General features: G+C 42.5%; 1 protein-coding gene across 2 annotated transcripts in view; it reads right to left on the bottom strand.

The window, feature by feature from the left end:
- Positions 1 to 1,328: 1,328 nt before the first annotated feature.
- Positions 1,329 to 18,506, bottom strand: part of LOC100973025 (phospholipid-transporting ATPase ABCA3) — a 103,316-nt gene continuing 86,138 nt past the window's right edge. The window contains exons 11-12 of one of the 2 annotated variants that reach the window (XM_063598510.1): positions 5,466 to 5,591; positions 1,329 to 5,233 (exon numbers count right to left, since the gene is read on the bottom strand). The gene's annotated coding sequence lies outside the window, so the exon portion shown is untranslated. Of the gene's footprint in view, positions 5,234 to 5,465; positions 5,592 to 16,453; positions 16,590 to 18,506 lie in introns of those variants that run through there. The other variant, XM_055099958.2, reaches the window with a different exon arrangement.

Genomic DNA, 18,506 nt, shown 5'->3' with positions numbered 1-18,506 from the left:
AACTGAATGAATTTTTTTTTTTTTTGAGATGGAGTTTCGCTCTTGTTGCCCAGGCTGGAGTGCAATGGCACAATCCTGGCTCACCGTAACCTCCACCTCCTCAGTTCAAGCGATTCTCCTGCCTCAGCCTCTCAAATAGTTGGGACTGTAGGCACACACCACCACACCTGGTTAATTTTTGTATTTTTAGTAGAGAGGGAGTTTCACCATGTTGGCCAGCCTAACTCCTGACTTCTAGTGATCTGCCTGCTTTGGGCTCCCAAAGTGCTGGGATTAAAGGCATGAGCTACTGCGCCCAGCCAAACTGAATGAAATTCAAATACGTGGGTGAACCTTGAAGGTATTGTGCTAGGTGAAGTATATCAGATATACAAGGAAAATTTTATGTTATTCTACTTACATGAGGTACCTAGTATACTCAAATTCATAGAGACAGAAAGTAGAACAGTAGTTACTAAGAAGTAAATGAAGGGATGAGGAGTTGTTGTTTAATGAGTACAGATATTTAATTTAAGGAAAAAGTTCTGAAGATGAAGAGTGGTGATGGGCATACAATAATGTGAATGTACTTAATGCCACTGAATTGTACACTCAGCAATGCTTAATATGATAATTTTATATTATGCATTTTTACCACAATAGAAAGACAACATAAAAATCTTTTAAGGTCTGAATAAATGAAAATATTACCATCTGTTACATAAAATATGAGAAATGTTTTAGAATAGCAAACTTGGAGAGATTCTCTGAGGCTTGACAGAGTTCCCTCAGATTTACTGAACTTTGAATCAGTCCTTGCAAAAGGCTGATATTTTGCCCATATGCCTGTTCTTTTTTTAAATATGACATTTTATATGAACTCTCTTTTTAGTTCCCAATTTAGCTTTTGCTCCTTGGTACCAGATTCACTTAATCTTTTTCTTCATTACTGACAGTCAGGAGACTGGACTGTTTTATGCCACCCTTATGTTCCCCAAGGGGATAAATGGTATGAACAAAGATAGTTAGGGGAGACCTCATGTCCCCTGACTTTTTGCAAGGACCACCTGGCAGGAACAGATCACCTCCTGCCATCATGTATCACTCCCTCCTCTGTTTCTTTTTTTTTTCTTTTTCTTTTTTTTTTAGTATTTATTGATCATTCTTGGGTGTTTCTCAGAGAGGGGGATGTGGCAGGGTCATAAGATAATAGTGGAGAGAAGGTCAGCAGATAAACACGTGAACAAAGGTCTCTGGTTTTCCTAGGCAGAGGTCCCTGTGGCCTTCCACAGTGTTTGTGTCCCTGGGTACTTCAGATTAGGGAGTGGTGATGACTCTTAACGAGCATGCTGCCTTCAAGCATCTGTTTAACAAAGCACATCTTGCACCGCCCTTAATCCATTTAACCCTGAGTTGACACAGCACATGTTTCAGAGAGCACGGGGTTGGGGGTAAGGTTATAGATTAACAGCATCCCATGGCAGAAGAATTTTTCTTAGTACAGAACAAAATGGAGTCTCCTATGTCTACTTCTTTCTACACAGACACAGTAACAATCTGATCTCTCTTTCTTTTCCCCACATTTCCCCCTTATCTTTTCAACAAAACTGCCATCATCATCATGGCCCGTTCTCGATGGTCGCTGTCTCTTCGGAGCTGTTGGGTACACCTCCCAAATGGGGCGGCCGGGCAGAGGCGCTCCTCACATCCCAGACGATGGGTGGCCAGGCAAAGGCGCTCCTCACTTCCCAGACGATGGACGGGCAGAGGCGCTCCTCACTTCCCAGATGGGGTGGCCGGGCAGAGGCGCTCCACACTTCCCAGATGGGGCGGCTGGGCAGAGGCGCTCCCCACTTTCCAGACAGTGTGGTGGCTGGGCAGAGACGCTCCTCAATTCCCAGACGGGGCAGCCGGGCAGAGACGCTCCTCACCTCCCAGACGAGGTGGCCGGGCAGAGGCACTCCTCACTTCCTCCCAGATGGGGCGGCCGGGCAGAGGTGCTCCCCACTTCCCAGACGGGGCGGCCGGGCAGAGGCGCTCCCCACTTCCCAGATGGGGTGGCAGCCGGGCAGAGGCGCTCCTCACATCCCAGATGGGGCGGCTGGGCAGAGGCGCTCCCCACTTCCCAGACGGGGTGGCGGCCGGGCAGAGGTTCTCCTCAGTTCCCAGACGGGGCTGCCAGTCAGAGGTGCTCCTCGCCTCCCAGACGGGGTGGCGGCCAGGCAGAGGTGCTCCTCACATCCCAGATGGGGTGGTCGGGCAGAGGCGCTCCCCACTTCCCAGACGGGGTGGTGGCCGGGCAGAGGCGCTCCTCACATCCCAGATGGGGCGGCCTGGCAGAGGCGCTCCCCACTTCCCAAACGGGGCGGCCGGGCAGAGGCGCTCCCCACTTTCCAGACAGGGTGGTGGCCGGGCAGAGACGCTTCTCACATCCCACACGGGGCGGCCGGGCAGAGGTGCTCCTCACCTCCCAGACGGGGCGGCAGGGCAGAGGTGCTTCTCACATCCCAGATGATGGGCGGCCGGGCAGAGGCGCTCCTCACCTCCCAGACGGGGCGGCCGGGCAGAGGCGCTCCCCACTTCCCAGACGGGGCGGTCGGGCAGAGGCACTCCCCACCTCCCAGACGGGGCGGCCAGGCAGAGGCGCTCCCCACCTCCCAGACGGGGTGGCGGCCGGGCAGAGGCGCTCCCCACTTCCCAGACAGGGTGGCGGCCGGGCAGAGGCGCTCCTCACTTCCCATTCGGGGCGGCCAGGCAGAGGCGCTCCTCACTTCCTCCCAGACGGGGCGGCCGGGCAGAGGCGCTCCTCATTTCCCAGACGGGGCGGCCAGGCAGAAGCGCTCCTCACATCCCAGACGATGGGCGGCCAGGCAGAGATGCTCCTCACTTCCTAGATGGGGTGGCGGCCGGGCAGAGGCTGTAATCTTAGCACGTTGGGAGACCAAGGCAGGCGGCTGGGAGGTGGAGGTTGTAGCGAGCCAAGATCACGCCACTGCACTCCAGCCTGGGCAACATTCAGCACTGAGTGAGCGAGACTCCGTCTGTAATCCCAGCACCTCGGGAGGCCCAGGCGGGCAGATCACCCGAGGCCAGGAGCTGGAGACCAGCCCGGTCAACACCGCGAAACCCCACCTCCATCAAAAATACAAAAACCAGTCAGGAGTGGCGGCGCGTGCCTGGAATCCCAGGCACTTGGCAGGCCGAGGCAGGAGAATCACGGGAGCCCGAGGCAGGGAGGTTGCAGCGAGCTGAGATCATGGCAGTACAGTCCAGGCTCGGCAAGAGAGGGAGACCGTAGAAAGAAAGGGGAGAAGGAGAGGGGGAGAGGGGGAGAGGGGGAGAGGGGGAGAGGGGGAGAGGGGGAGAGGGGGAGAGGGGGAGAGGGGGAGAGGGGAAGAGGGGAGAGGGAGAGAGGAAGAGGAAGAGGGGGAGAGGGCTCGGGAGAGGGCTCCTCTGTTTCTTTAACTTCTCCCCTTCTAGTATAAATGTGATTGAGTTATTCAACCTATGAAATATTTTCTGTCCTTATCACAAATCTGGGTGAATTTTCATTCTTCATTTTGCCTCACAGTTAACTTTCTTCAAAGTATAATCCACATTTTTAGCTTCACTTCTGGTTACCAGATGACATGCTTTGGCTGTGTCCGCACCCAAATCTCATCTTGAATTGTAGCTCCCATAATTCCCACATGTCATGGGAGGGATCTGGTGGGAGGTAATTGAATCACGGGGGTGGGCCTTTCCTGTGCTGTTGCTGTGATAGTGAATATGTCTCATGAGATCTGATGGTTTTAATGGGAGTTCCCCTGCACAAGCTTTCTTGCCTGTCACCATGTGAGACATGACTTTGCTCATTTGCCTTCTGCTGTGATTGTGAGGCCTCCCCAGCCATGTGAATCTGTGAGTCAATTAAATCTCTTTCCTTTATAAATTACCCAGTCTTGGGTATGTCTTTATTAGCAGGATGAGAACGGACTAATAAACTAGACTACTGTTTATCCCGCAGGATGCAGACTCTGCCAACCCCATTTTCCTGCTGATGTGATGAAGTGAGGAGAAAATAATTACACTATTCGGGCTGTCATTACCACCACCCACTTAACCCTAGTGCAATTGTTCTTGCCAACCTCATCAATGAAGTTCTACTTACTAAAGCCAATATATACTACCCAGGCTTTACCTCGACTTAGTCTTCCCGGCATTTGACACATTTGATAATTCCCTTATTCTTGAAATTCTCCCCACACTTAGCTTCTTTCCAAGGTTACACCCTCTCTTCCAGGTAGCATGTGCAGCCAATGACTGGCAGATGCAGAGATACAAAAGCTAACAACCTTGCTTCAACTGGGGGACTTGTGAAAGGCCATCTTGCTGCAGAGCTCTCAGTAAGATGGACCAAGGTCTTAGGTGCAACTGAATTGCAGGTCATCTTCTCCTTCTGCCCAGCCTTGCCATACTTACACCCTTACAGCAACTTGTCTGGCATAGGTTAGATATAATGTTGAAAGAACTTGCCTTTTACTTTAACAGTTTCAAAGAACACAAAAGACACTCTTGTTTTAGATTCTGCTCTTACTCCTTCACTCTCTCTCTTTTTTTTTTTTTTTTGAGACGCAGTCTCGCTGTCGCCCAGGCTGGAGCGCAGTGGCGCGATCTCGGCTCACTGCAGGCTCCGCCCGCCGGGGTTCACGCCATTCTCCTGCCTCAGCCTCCCGAGTAGCTGGGACTACAGGCGCCCGCCACCTCGCCTGGCTAACTTTTTGTATTTTTAGTAGAGACGGGGTTTCACTGTGTTAGCCAGGATGGTCTCAATCTCCTGACCTCGTGATCCGCCCGCCTCAGCCTCCCAAAGTGCTGGGATTACAGGCGTGAGCCACCGCGCCCGGCCCACTCGGTCTTTAAAAGTTTATTTCCCTCTCCAGAATCCATTGGCTGCATCAACAACATAAATATCAATACATACCATATTTCCCATCTCCCCTCCCTAGCCATCTACCTATTACCTGAACCTGAGTCATTCATTATGCTTCTCACATCTTAGACTGTAATAGCATTTTACCTGTAGGATATCTTTTGTGATGCTAAAGCCATCAATGAACACATCTCCAGAGGTAGGACTTGCTTCCCCAGTAAAAATTTGGAAAGTAGTTGTTTTTCCATCTCCATTGAATCCAAGCAATCCAAAGCACTCCCCGTTTTGGACTGCAAGGGAGATATTTTTTACAGCCAGAATGGCTGGACACTTAAAATATATCTAAAAAAAAATTCAGGAAACACAATTCAGTAAAGAATACTTACAGGTAAAATACAATCAGTAATATCTCAGACCCCTATGGATCACTACTTGAGACAGTTTCATGATAACTCTTCTGTTCTACTGGGAGAATACATATAGAGCCCAAAGAACCACAGTGAGCCCTTGGCACCAGTGGCACACTCTTAAGTAGAAATGAAGCCAGAGTATGTTAGCCATTGAATTGTATTACCTTTATGAGTTCTTTAATAAGTACTATGGAATTCAGCAACTCCTGAGGCTGCTCCAGGATTCTCTTTCTTTCGTTTTGTACGTCGTCATCTTCAGATTGCCCAGATAACTCCTTGGACACTATACCCTGTATTTTCAAAACAAAAATTATAGAGGCAGATACCCTTTAGGCATCTGTTTTAGCCTGGGTGGCTTCATAAAAGCTAAATTGAGGGATAATATTAAAAAGATGTTAAAACAGAAAGTTTGAGTCATTTCTAAGAGACTTCTTGAATATCACTTCAGTGCTCACGAACAATTTGATAACCTGTGAGTAATGAATAATTCACCAGGGAAAGAAGAGTGAGGACCAGAGGAGAGGAAAAAGGCACTCAGACGGTAGAGAGACTATGAATTAACATGCTACAATGCATACTTTAATACTTTGAAAGACAACTTAAAGCATTTAAAACAGTAAAACGATTTTATCACCTGGATCCTTAAGAAGAAAATCATCTCAAGAGAGTAAAAAAGCTTTTAAACATGGAGTAATGAGTTTGTAATGATAAGTACCCTTTGAAGGGAATGGGAGCTAAGAAATTCAGCAAGATTTAAAAGGACTTTTCCTAAGAAACTCACTGGACCCCATGGTCTGTGTTTGCAAGATAAATGTTGCAGATATTAATGCTCTTTAGTCACCTTGACTAGACCAAGTAGTTTCAGAAAGCTGATCCAAACATGTTAGAGCAGAAATTTGGCATAATTTTCAAGACATTTTTGTCCAGTTATTTCAGAACACATTGATTTCTGTTTTCTATAGATTAAGAAATTAGGATTACATAACTTGTTTTTTCATGAGGTGAATCAGACACCTCATGAAAAATTGAAGCCACGCTGAGATCAAACAAATCTGATTTGCTACAACCACAGAATATTCAACACATAGAAAGAATAATAAGAACTGACTCTTTTTTTTATGAAGGAGAGAGAAAAAGTCAGTAAGACTTGATATGGAATAATTTTGAGACTTCCAGAATAGCAGTTTAACAGGTCTGTGAACCTGTACCCCAGTGAAACTGGTGAAAGTTATTTTAAAATATAACCACTTAAAGCCTTTAGTAATGATCCTGCCTTAGTCCATTTTCTGTTGCTTACAACAGAATACCTAAAACTGCATAATTTATATAAAGAAAAGCAATTTATTTATTGCAATTATGGAGACTGGGTAGTCCAAAGGCATGGTTCAGCCTCTGGTGAGGGCTTACTCCTGGTGGGGGCTTTCTACAGAGTCCCGAGGCAGCCCAGAACATCACCTGGTGAGAGAGCTGACATGCTAACATGCTTACTCAGGTTGCTTTCCCTCTTCTTATAAAGCTACCAGTTCCACCTCTATGTTAACTCATCAATCCATTAATCAACGGATTAATCCATTCATGAGAGCAGAGCCCTCGGGATCCAATCACCTCTTAAATGCCCCATCTTTCAATACTGCCACACTGGGGGTTCAGTTTCCAACACAAGAAATGTGGGAAATAACATTCAAACTGTAGCAGATCCTAAGGGCATACAGCAAATGAAGAAACATTTATTCAAGAAAATCTATTAGACTTGTTAAGAACAGTGAAATCCAGTGGCATTTGAATCATGGTCTACCCCTGTCCCCCGAGGCCAGTGTGACAGAATGTTACTTTAGGCAGGTTCAGCCACAAATATTAGACTCCCTTTTCCCCCAGCTTCCAATCAAGGACTAAGGTATATTTCTGTAATGGGAAGAAGGTTAGCATTTCTCATCCCATCCCTAGCAACCTGTTGCAGAGGTTAAATTTTGGGCAAGTACAGCTATGACTTTGGGTCTCCCTTCTTCAACTCAGTCCCTACTCATAAGGTGGAGGCTACCTTGGGCATGAGGTGCTATACTGGGGACTGGGCCCTGGCTCATTCATAGGGAAAAGGTTTCATGCTTGGAGAGGCAAGCCAAGAAGACCAGAGACTGCTGTCCTCCACTGAACATCCAGCCCTGAAGCAGAAAAGCATTCCATTATCACAGCTCAGAGATTTTGCCCAGGGGAGAGTTGGGCCATAAGACAGAGAACGCCGCTGCTCTCCCCAATTTAATTGACTCAATTTAAAACAGAGGATGGGGGAAGTTAAAGCCTAAGGATGCTGTAAAAAACAGGCTGGGCCCTGTGGCTCAAACCTGTAATCCCAGCACCTTGGGAGGCCGAGGCGGGCAGATCACATGAGGTCGGGAGTTCGAGACCAACCTGATCAACATGGAGAAACCCCATCTCTACTAAAAATACAAAATTACCTGGGCATGGTGGCGCATGCCTATAATACCAGCTACTCAGGAGTCTGACGCAGGAGAATCACTTGAACCCGGGAGGCAGAGGTTGCAGTGAGCCAAGATTCTGCCATTGCACTCCAGCCTGGGCAACAAGAGCGAAACTCCATCTCAAAAAAAAAAAAAAAGAAAAAAGAAAAAAGAAAGGAGGTTTTGGTGGAAAGCAATTAAGAGGTGACAGATAGCTAGCTCCATTACAGATATAAATCAAACCATAGACTAGCTAGTTTACTAAAGAGAACCAAGGAAAAAGACAGCTATGAAGAGTCCTCCTGGGGTGAAGATGAAGCTTAAACACTGACTTCAAACTACTCATGTAATTTAATTGGATCAATTTTTGGAGAAATTCACACCCCAGGGCATTTTTGAAACCAGTAAGAAATAAGAGATTTATCAAGTGTAATAGCTGGATTAATATTAAACTTAGTGGAGTTTAATAGCTGGATGTGGTCATAAAAAGAGACAGTCAAGAGCCTTGCAAAAATCACTGTCATCCAGGGATGACTGTGCCCATGCCCAGGTCTGCACCCTCTGAGGAACAACATCTGAGGCTTCACACTGGAAGGGAAAGACTTCACTGAAACAGCCCACAAGTCACTAAACAATAAACTAGCAAACAGTAACAGGTCCCTTGGTGAGAACAGTACCCACGGTTACCAAGGATATATTATCTAAAAAGTTCATAGTTCAGTAAAAAAATTACAACATGTGCAAAGAAATATAAAAGTATGTGTCACATACAGGAAAAAAACAGGCAATAGAAACTGTGAAAGTGACCAGACATCAGCTGCAACAGACAAAAGCTTTAAAGTAGCCATTACAAATATATTCTAAATGTAAAAGAAACCATGCTTAAGGAGATGAAGAGCGGCCGGGTGCGGTGGCTCACGCCTGTAATCCCAACACTTTGGGAGGCTGAGGCGGGCAGATCACGAGGTTAGGAGATCGAGACCATCCTGGCTAACATGGTGGAACCCCATCTCTACTAAAAATACAAAAAAAGTTAGCCGGGTATGGTGGCGGGTGCCTGTAGTCCCAGCTACTCAGGAGGCTGAGGCAGGAGAATGACGTGAACCTGGGAGGCGGAGCTCGCAGTGAGCTGAGATTGTGCCACTGCACTCCAGCCTGGGCGACAGAGCGAGACTCCGTCTCAAAAAAAAAAAAAAAAAAAAAAGAAATGAAGAGAGGTATTACGGCAATGTCTTATCAAACAAAGAATAATGAGATACAGATTATTAAAAAGGAACCAAATATAGCTTCTGGAGTTGAAAAGTACAATAACTGAAATGAAAAGCTCAGTAGAGGAGCTTAATAGTAGATGTAAAGAAAGAATTAGCAAACATGAAGATAGGCAGAAAAAGATAATGAAGTCTGAAGAACAAAAATAAAACTAATGAAGAAAAATGAACAAAGCTTCAAGGGAATTTGGGACACCATTAAGCGTATCAACATTTGCATAATGGGAATGCCAAATAGAAAGTAGAAAAAGGAACAGAAAAATATTTGAAGAAGTAATGGCTGGAAACTTCCTAAATATGACAAAAAATATTAACCTACATATCAAGGGGGCTTAATGTACACTAAGCAGGATAAACACAAAGATATCTATACATAAACATATCAGTAAATTTGCTGAAAGCCAACGACAAGGAGAAAATCTCTTGAAATCAGCAAGAGAAAAACACTCATAACCAACAAAAGAACCCCAATAGGTTGACAACTGACTTCTTCTTAGAAACAATAGAAGCCAGAAAGCAGGGGAATGACATGTACGAAGTGCTGAAATAAAAAACACAAACAAACAAAAAACTATCCACAAGAATCCTATATCCAGCAGAGCTATGTTTAAACAATAAAGGCAAAATAAGGACATTACCACATAAAAATTTTAAGAAAATGCTGCTAGCTGACCTGCTCTACAGGAAATCCCAAAGGAAGTTGTTTAGTCACATGCAATTGACCCCAGACAGAAATTCAAATCCACATTTTAAAAGTGCTGTTAAAGACAATTATGGAATTAAGAAATGACATAAATGCATGTTTCTTCTCCTTTCTTCCATTAGCTGACTAAAAGAACAACCGTACAAAATGATATGTATATACTTTTTTGTATGTTTGGGCCTATAACACAGAGAAATGTAATATATTTGCCAATACCACAAAGAAGGTGGGAGTGAGCAAATCTGTGCTGGTCTAAAGAAATGACACTAGATGGACTCAAATACAGAGGAACAAATGAAGAAAACCAGAAATGGTAAATACGAAGGTTGGTATAACAAGGGCTATAAATACATACTTACTCTCCATTCTTCTCTTAGTTTATTTAAAAGACAAAACATTATATAAAGTAATAAATATGATAATGTATTGCTGGGTCTATAACATATAGATATACTATATATAGTAATAGAAAAAGGAGGGGGAATAGAGAACACAGATATATGGGAATAAAGTTTTTATACTTCACTGAAATTAATTTAGTATTAAACTGAGGTAGGTTTTGATAAGTTCAGTAGATTTGATAAGTTAAGCTTATTGCAAGTCCTAAAACAACTACTAAGGAAATTGCTCAAAAAACATAGTGAAAAAATAATTGAAAGAATTGAAATGTTGCTTTATAAAATTTTCATTCATTGCAAAGGAAAGCAGCAAAGGATGAACTGAGGAACAAACAAATGATACAGAATAAACGTAAAATGGCAAATATATCCAACTATATCAATAATGACATTAAATGTGAATGGATTAAACAATGCAAACACAAGGCAGAAACTGTCAGACTGGATTTTTAAAAGCTGCAACTATATGCTGTTGTGATGGTTAATGTTACATGTCAACTTGGTTAGGCCAAGATAGACAGATATTTGGTAAAACACTGATCTAGATGTTGGTGTAAAGATATTAAAACCACCTTTGCAAAAATTATAACTGAGAAAATAATGACAGTGAAAGAGATCTAACTTAACAGACTCCATCTTGCTTCTAACTTCCAAGCTGTCCTGGTTCATTCCTGGGCATAGGCTGCACTAACTTTGAGAGGAACTTAGTTTGTAGTTTAACTTTAAAACAAATACAATAACAGCACTTTCCCAAAACAACCCTTTTCCTGCCTGGGGACTAGACTGTCTTTGCAGGACTAACAAATTAGTTACAAGATTAGAAATCATGGTTTAGGGGTCATTCAGCTAGAGGCTGCAAGATTCTGAACCTCCCCAAATTGCTCTGGGGGATAACATTACTGATCTTAGGTTAAAACCTAAGATGTTTTGCTGACCCTGCACTCAATGAATCAGCTGGCACCACCCAGATTGATAAACTGACTCATCTGGTCTTGTGGCCCTCACACAGGAGCTAACTCAGTGCAAGAGGACAACTTTGACTCCCTAAGATCTCATCTCAGACATGACCAATCAACACTCCCCACTTCCTGACCCCCTACCCACCAAATTATCCTTAAGAATCCCAATCCCCGAGTTTTTGGGCAGGCTGATTTGAGCAATAATAAAACTCCAGTCTCCCATCCAGCCAGCTCTGTGAATTAAACTATTTCTCTACTGCAATTCTCCTGTTTTAATAAATCAGCTCTGTCTTGCCTGTGGGAAAGGAGAACTCATTGGGTGGTTACAGTATTTTAAAATCTTCCCTGGGTCTCCAGCCTGCTATCCTACCCTTCAGATTTTAAACATAACAGCATCCACAATCATGTGAGCCAATTTCTTAAAATCTCAATCTCAATTAATCTCTCTCTCTGTCTCTGATAGTCCACGATTAATGTGGCAACAAATATCTGAAACCATTGGATACTCATAATCAAATACTTACAAGATGCAAGATTCTGGGTGACCATGTATCCGTGTATATGATACAGGTGAACATTTTTGTCAAACTAACAAGCATAATGAGATTAGCTAGATGCTTCTAATATTGCAGGACAAAATAGGGAAAGAAAAGGATAAGCTTAGGGATTCAAATTTCCAGACGAAGGGCTACATAAATGACCTTAAATGTCTATGTCTGTCAAGAAAGAGACTCATATCCTATAGCCACAGGGCTGAGATTGCTGAAAACAAACCCACAGCCTCATTCTGTGGGTGGCTGAATTACAATATAAATTGAATTCCCAACTTTGCAGAGTAACTACCATTAAAGTGAAGGCATTGCTTAGGAAGGAATGATATCCTGAAGACTGGAATGAGGACAAATGAGAAGATTCTGATGAAGCTGGGAACGCTGAACTCCTACATTCTTATGAGACTTCTTTGCCAGTAGAAGCAGGTTCTCTGCACCTATGTAAAAAAATTAACACTGCTGCAGGGTGCAGTGGCTCACGCCTGTAATCCCAGCACTTTGGGAGGCCCAGTCAGGTGGATCATGAGATCAGGAGATTGGGACCATCCTGGCCAACATGGTGAAACCTTGTCTCTACTAAAAATAGAAAAATTAGCTGTGCGTGGTGGCACGTGCCTGTAGTCCCAGCTACTCGGGAGACTGAGGCAGGAGAATCACTTGAACCCAGGAGGTGGAGGTTGCAGTGAGCTGAGATCACACCACTGCACTCCATCCTGGTGAGAGAGCGAGATTCCATCTCAAAAAAAAAAAAAAAAATTAACACTGCTTTGTCTAAGAAAACTATAATGGCCTCCCCTGAAGTAGATGTCTTGCAAAACATTGTTGATTCTTCTCAGGACCCATCTCCACACCTTTTTGGTTTTAGAGCCATAACTAGAGTCATTACTACCAGGCCCCTAAAGGTGAGGTACAAAATGTGACTTATGAGGAGCTGTGCTACACTCCAAAAGAACCACAGCACCAGTCAGGTCCCCATATCCTCCAGACTCCAAGTACTTAAGTACTTAACAGTACTGAGCCTCCAGTCCTGCCCAGACACCAGGACAGATCCCAAAGTCCCAGGATCCAGGCCATACTTTGTCCCCGGAACACCCCACCATCCACAACATGGAGCTGGCTCCCACAGTCCTACACCTCAGGCCTTCCCCGACACCAGGCTGACCCTCATAGCCCTAGTCATCAAGTTGGTACTCACAGACTGAGCCTTCAGGCCTTATTCTGTGGATACAGGCCACAGATTGGGCACGGAGCAGCCCCTGTGGTCCCAGGCTCCAGTCCAGTGAAACAGGTTTGATGTCCAGAAAGAACCTAAGCTATGGACCAGTCTCCAAACCAGGCAGTCTTTGGACCCACTCCAATACCAGGTCAGCCCTACAGATTCAGGCTCCAGGCCTACCTCAGGGCCAGGACAGTGCCAGTGGTCCTGGGCTCTGAACCATCCCCAGAACTTGGCTGACTCCCATAGTCATAAGCCCTAGGCCAGATCCAGTGGCTCCAGGTACTAGGCCGGCATCCATGATCTTAGAACTCAGACCAGCGCCCACGGAACCAGGCTCCATGCTGGCTCTAGCACCAGGCTGGCTTCACCTTCCAGGATGGCCTTTATTGTCCCACGCTCCAGCAGACCCTGGGTTCAATCTTGTCCCAGTAGACCTAATAAGCCAGACCACCAGGAGATACAAGCTTCAGGCCCAACCTCATGGTCCCAGGCACCATACCTACCTAGCTGCTATCCCTGGCAAAAGAACAGCCTGCCCAAAGACTCCAGCAGCAAATCTGTACTTGAAACATGCCAGACAGTCTGCTCAGAATCTGTGAACAGCTGACAAGTGAAAGGCTTTCCTGGAAAAAGCCAATCTACAAAAACTGGAATAAGTTCCTACTTATTCAAATGTGCATACATCAAAGTAAGGCAAAAAGAAACAAAGAACGAAGGAGATCATAATGCCACCAACGCCAAAACAAAAAAACACAAGTCTCTCCCACGAGCTGACACTCTTCAAAATGATACACAAATAGTCTGAGAAAGAATTCAAAATAATTGTTTTAAGGAATGTCAAACATACTTCAAGAAAATACAACAACAACAATGAACAAGTCAATTAGATCAGGTAAACAATAATGACTCAAATGAGAAATTTAGCAGACAGATTGAAATTATTTTTTAAAAATCAAACAAAAATTCTGGAGCTGAAAAATACAACAAATGAAATAAAAATTGCAATAGAGAGCATGAACAGAAGACTTGATCAAGCAGAAGAATGAATCTATAGTTCATTTGAACATGCAGACAAATTATTTGAAAACAGAAGAGAAAAAAGATTAAAAATAATGAAAAAGAATAAAGAAATCTTATGGGATTTATGAGATAGCATCAAAAGAGCAAATACTTGACCTCTAGGAGTTAGCAAAGGAGAAAAAAAAAGCAAATGGTTAGAAAGTTCATTTAAAGAAATAATAGCAGAACACTTTGCAAATCTGGGGAAAGATATACATTTCCAGGTGCAGGAGGGTCAAGTATATTCAACCAGATTCAATTTAAACAATACTACACCAAGACATGTTAAAATCAAACTGGCAAATTCAAGCATAAAAAGAGGACCTTGAAAGTGGCAAGAGAAAAAAGCAAATAACATATATAAAGGAGATCCAATAAGGCTAGCAGTGAATTTCTCAACAGAGATCTAGCAGACCAGAGGAGGGTGGGATGATATATTTAAAGTGCTCAAGGAAAAACAAAATTGTCATTCAAGAATCCTATACCCTGCAAACTTGTCATTCATAAATGAAGGAGAGATAAAGGCTTTCCTAGGCAAACAAAATCTAAGGGATTTTGTTACCACCAAGCCTGTCTTACAAGATATGCTAACAAAATTTCTTCAAGATGAAAGAAAAGGGTGCAAATGAGTAACAGAAGAACATGAAAATATGAAACTCACTGGTAAAAGTAGGCATACAGTCAAATGCAGAATACTCCAATATTGTAATGGTGGTATGAATCACTTTTAACTTTAGCATAAAGGTTAAAAGACAAACTGTGGTATTTTCTTAAGAGTTACATAATATAATGGAAAGTAAACTGTAACATTAAAAATTTTTAATGTGGAAAGGGAGTGAAATTGTAGAATTTTAAAATGTGATCAAAATTAAGTTATTATCACCTTAAAGTAGCCTGCTAGAACTATAAAAATTTTCTTGGGAAGCCTTATGGTAAATGCAAAACCACAAAGCAGATAAAAAGAGATAGAAAATAAAGACTTAGCTGGGCACGGTGGCTCACGACTGTAATCCCAGCACTTTGGGAGGCCGAGGTAGGCGGATCATGAGGTCAAGAGATCGAGACTATCCTGGCTAACATGGTGAAACCCCGTCTCTATTAAAAATACAAAAAAATTAGCTGGGCATGGTGGCAGGCACCTGTAGTCCCAGCTATTCGGGAGGTTGAGGCAGGAGAATGGCGTGAACCCTGGAGGCAGAGCTTGCAGTGAGCTGAGATCCCGCCACTGCACTCCAGCCTGGGCAACAGAGGGAGACTCCATCTCAAAAAAAAAAAAAAAAAAAAAAAAAAAGAAAAGAAAGACTTAAAACATACCAGTAGAGAAAATTATTTAATCAATAAGGTGATAGCAAGAGAGGGAAAAAAGGAACAAAGGATCTACAAAATAATCATAAAACAACAAAATGAAAGTAGTTATCCATCAATAATTATGTTCAATTTAAATGAATTAAATTCTCCAATCAAAAGATATATAGTGGTTGAAATATATGCTATCTATAAGAGACTAATTTCACCTATAAGGACACACCTAGACTGAAAATGAAGGGATAAAAATAATATTTTATACAAATGGAAACCAAAAAAAGAACAGGAGTAGCTATGCTTAGATAAAATAAGCTTTAAGTCAAAAATTGTAAAACAAGACAAAGAAAGTCATTATATCATGATGCAGGAGACAATTCATCAAGAGGATGTAGCAATTATAAACATACATTCACCCAACATCGGATCACCTAAATATATAAAGCAAGTATTAATCAATCTGAAGGGAGAGATAGACAGTAATACAAGGATAGTAGGAAAATTCAATACCATACTTACAGCAATGTACAACTCATCCACTCAGAAAATCAATACAGAAACATTGGACTTAAACAACATTTTAGACCAAGTGGAACTAATAGACATATATAGAACATTTGATCCAACACCAGTAGAATACAAATTCTTCTATAGTGTACCCAGAACATTCTCCAGGAGAGTTCATATGTTAGGCTATAGTACAAGTCTTAACACATTTCAAAAGACTGAGATCATATCAAGTATATTTTCTGACCACAGTGACATCAGACTAGCAATCAATAACATGAGTAATTTTGGAAAATTCACAAATACATAAAAATCAAACAATATATTTCCAAATAATGAGTTAAAGAACAAATTAAAAGGGAAGTTTAAATCTTGAGATAAATGAAAGAGGAAACACAACATAACAAAATATAGATGCAAAAGTTCTCAACAAAATACTAGCACAAATAGTATTTCTCACAAAATACTAGCAATGTGGTTGAGTTCTTAACCAAACTCAATAGCACATCAAGAAGATCATTTACCATACCAAGTGACATTTATCCCAAGAATACAAGGATGGCTTAACATAACAGAAATCTGTAAATGTGACACCATATTAATAGAAGAAAGGACAAAACCATATGATTCATCTCAATAAATACAGAAAAAATAGTTGACAAAATTCAACACCCTTTTACGATAAAAAGGCTCTCAACACATTAGGTATGAAAAGAATGTACCTCAACACAATGAAGGTCATATATGACACACCTGCATCAAACATCATACTCAATGGAGAAAAATTGAGAGCTTTTTCTCTAAGATCAGGAATAAGGCAATGATGCCTATTCTTGCCACTTTTATTCAGCATAGTCCTGAAAGTCCTAGTTAGAGCAATTAGGCAAGAAAAAGAAATAAAAGTTATCCAAATTGAAAAGGAATAAATTGAATTGTCCCTGTTTGCAGATGCCATGACCCTACATATAGAAAACCCTAAATATTTCACCAAAAATCTGTTAGAACTAATAAATGAATTTAATAAATTTGTAGGATACAAAATCAACATTCAAAAATCAGTATTTCTATTCATTAATAACTACCTATCAAAAAAATCTAAAAAATAATCTCATTTACAATAGCATAATAATACTTACCAATAAATTTAATGAAAGAGCTGACAGGTCTGCAAACTGAAAACTATAAAATAGTGATTAAATATTTTGTAGAAGACAAAATCAATGGAAGATATCCTGTGTTCATGGATTGGAAAAATTAATATTGTTAAAATATTTATACCATCCAAAGTGGTCTGCACATTCAATGCCATCCCTATCAAAATTCCAATGGCCCTTTCCACAGAAATAGAAAAAACAATTCTCAGATTCATATGAAACCCCAGAATACCTCCAAATAGCCAAATAAATCTTGAGCACATAAGAACAAAACCCCAGGCATCACACAACTTCATCTCAAAATCTACTGCAAAGTAACAGTAATCATAGCAATGCAGTACTGGTACAAAAGCAGACATATAGAATAACAGAAGAGAACAGAGAGCCCAGAGATAAAATCATGCATTTAAGGTCAAATATATTCAGCAAAGGTGCCCAAAACACATAACGAGGAAAAGACAGTTTCCTTAATAAATGCCACTGGGAAATTTGAATATCCACATGCAAAAGAATAAAGTTGAACCCTTATCTCACTCAATATAAAAAAAGAACTCAAAGTGGATTAGAGACTTAAACTTAAGGACTGAAACTAAAATTCCTAGAGGAAAATACAGGGTAAGAGCTTCTTTACATTGGTCTGGCAAAGGTTTTTTTCAAATAATCCACAAAGCATATGCAACAAAAGCAAAAATAGACGAATAAAATTGCATGAAACTAAAAAGTTTCAGCAGAGTAAAATAAACAATTAATAGAGTGAGGAGACAACCTCTGGATTGGGAGAATATATTTACAAACCATTTATCTAATAAGGGATTAATATCCAAAATATATAAGCAATTACAACAACAGAATAGTAAGAAAACAAATAATCTGATTTAAAAATGGCAAAAGACCTGAACAGACATTTTTTGAAACAAGACATATGAATGGCCAAGAGGTATGCAAAAGATGTTCAACACCCCCAACGCTGACACCACCACCAGTGCAAACATGCGGACACTGGCAACCCCATGCCCTGGTGCCGCCCCCACCGCTGCTACAAATGTCCACAGGGATGTTGGCGGCCTCATCCACCCTGCGCTGCCAATGCTGCCTTTGGGAGCACATGTACCACGGAGGCCAACAGTGCCATGCTCACCAGTGCCCCACTCTCGACACCACTGTTGCAAGTGTGAGTGTGAGCACCAACACTGGAACCCCTCCAACCCCAGCCCTCACCGCCAGCACCCTGCCCTTGCCACACCACCACGGTAACTGGTGCAAGCTCATGCAGGAATGCGGCAGCCTTGCTTCTGACAGTACCCCAATCGGCTGAGGTGTGTGCACCTCGCTGTACTGCTGTGGCTGCTGGCACAGGCAAGCAAGCATGGATCCTGCTGCCGCTGCCCCAGTGAAGTGTTTTGGCTGATGCCACTCATTGGCGTGTTCTGGCCAGTGAACTGGGACCACTTAAGCCCCTCCAGTGCAGCAGATTCCTAACTTCCAGGGGCCAGAGAACAAAGCTGTGGGCCCAGGACCAGCTCCCCAGAGATAGAGCATGCAGCCCAAGAGTGCTGAGCTGAGCCTTAGCCCCCTAAAGTCTTCCAGAAACAAAGCAGTCAACTGAACCCACCTTATACCACAATCAAA

The sequence above is a fragment of the Pan paniscus genome, chromosome 18 (genome assembly GCF_029289425.2).
Source record: "Pan paniscus chromosome 18, NHGRI_mPanPan1-v2.0_pri, whole genome shotgun sequence".
NCBI lineage: Eukaryota > Metazoa > Chordata > Mammalia > Primates > Hominidae > Pan > Pan paniscus.
Note: the sequence above shows the minus strand (reverse complement) of the source record. Positions and strands in the feature narration are given on the sequence as shown.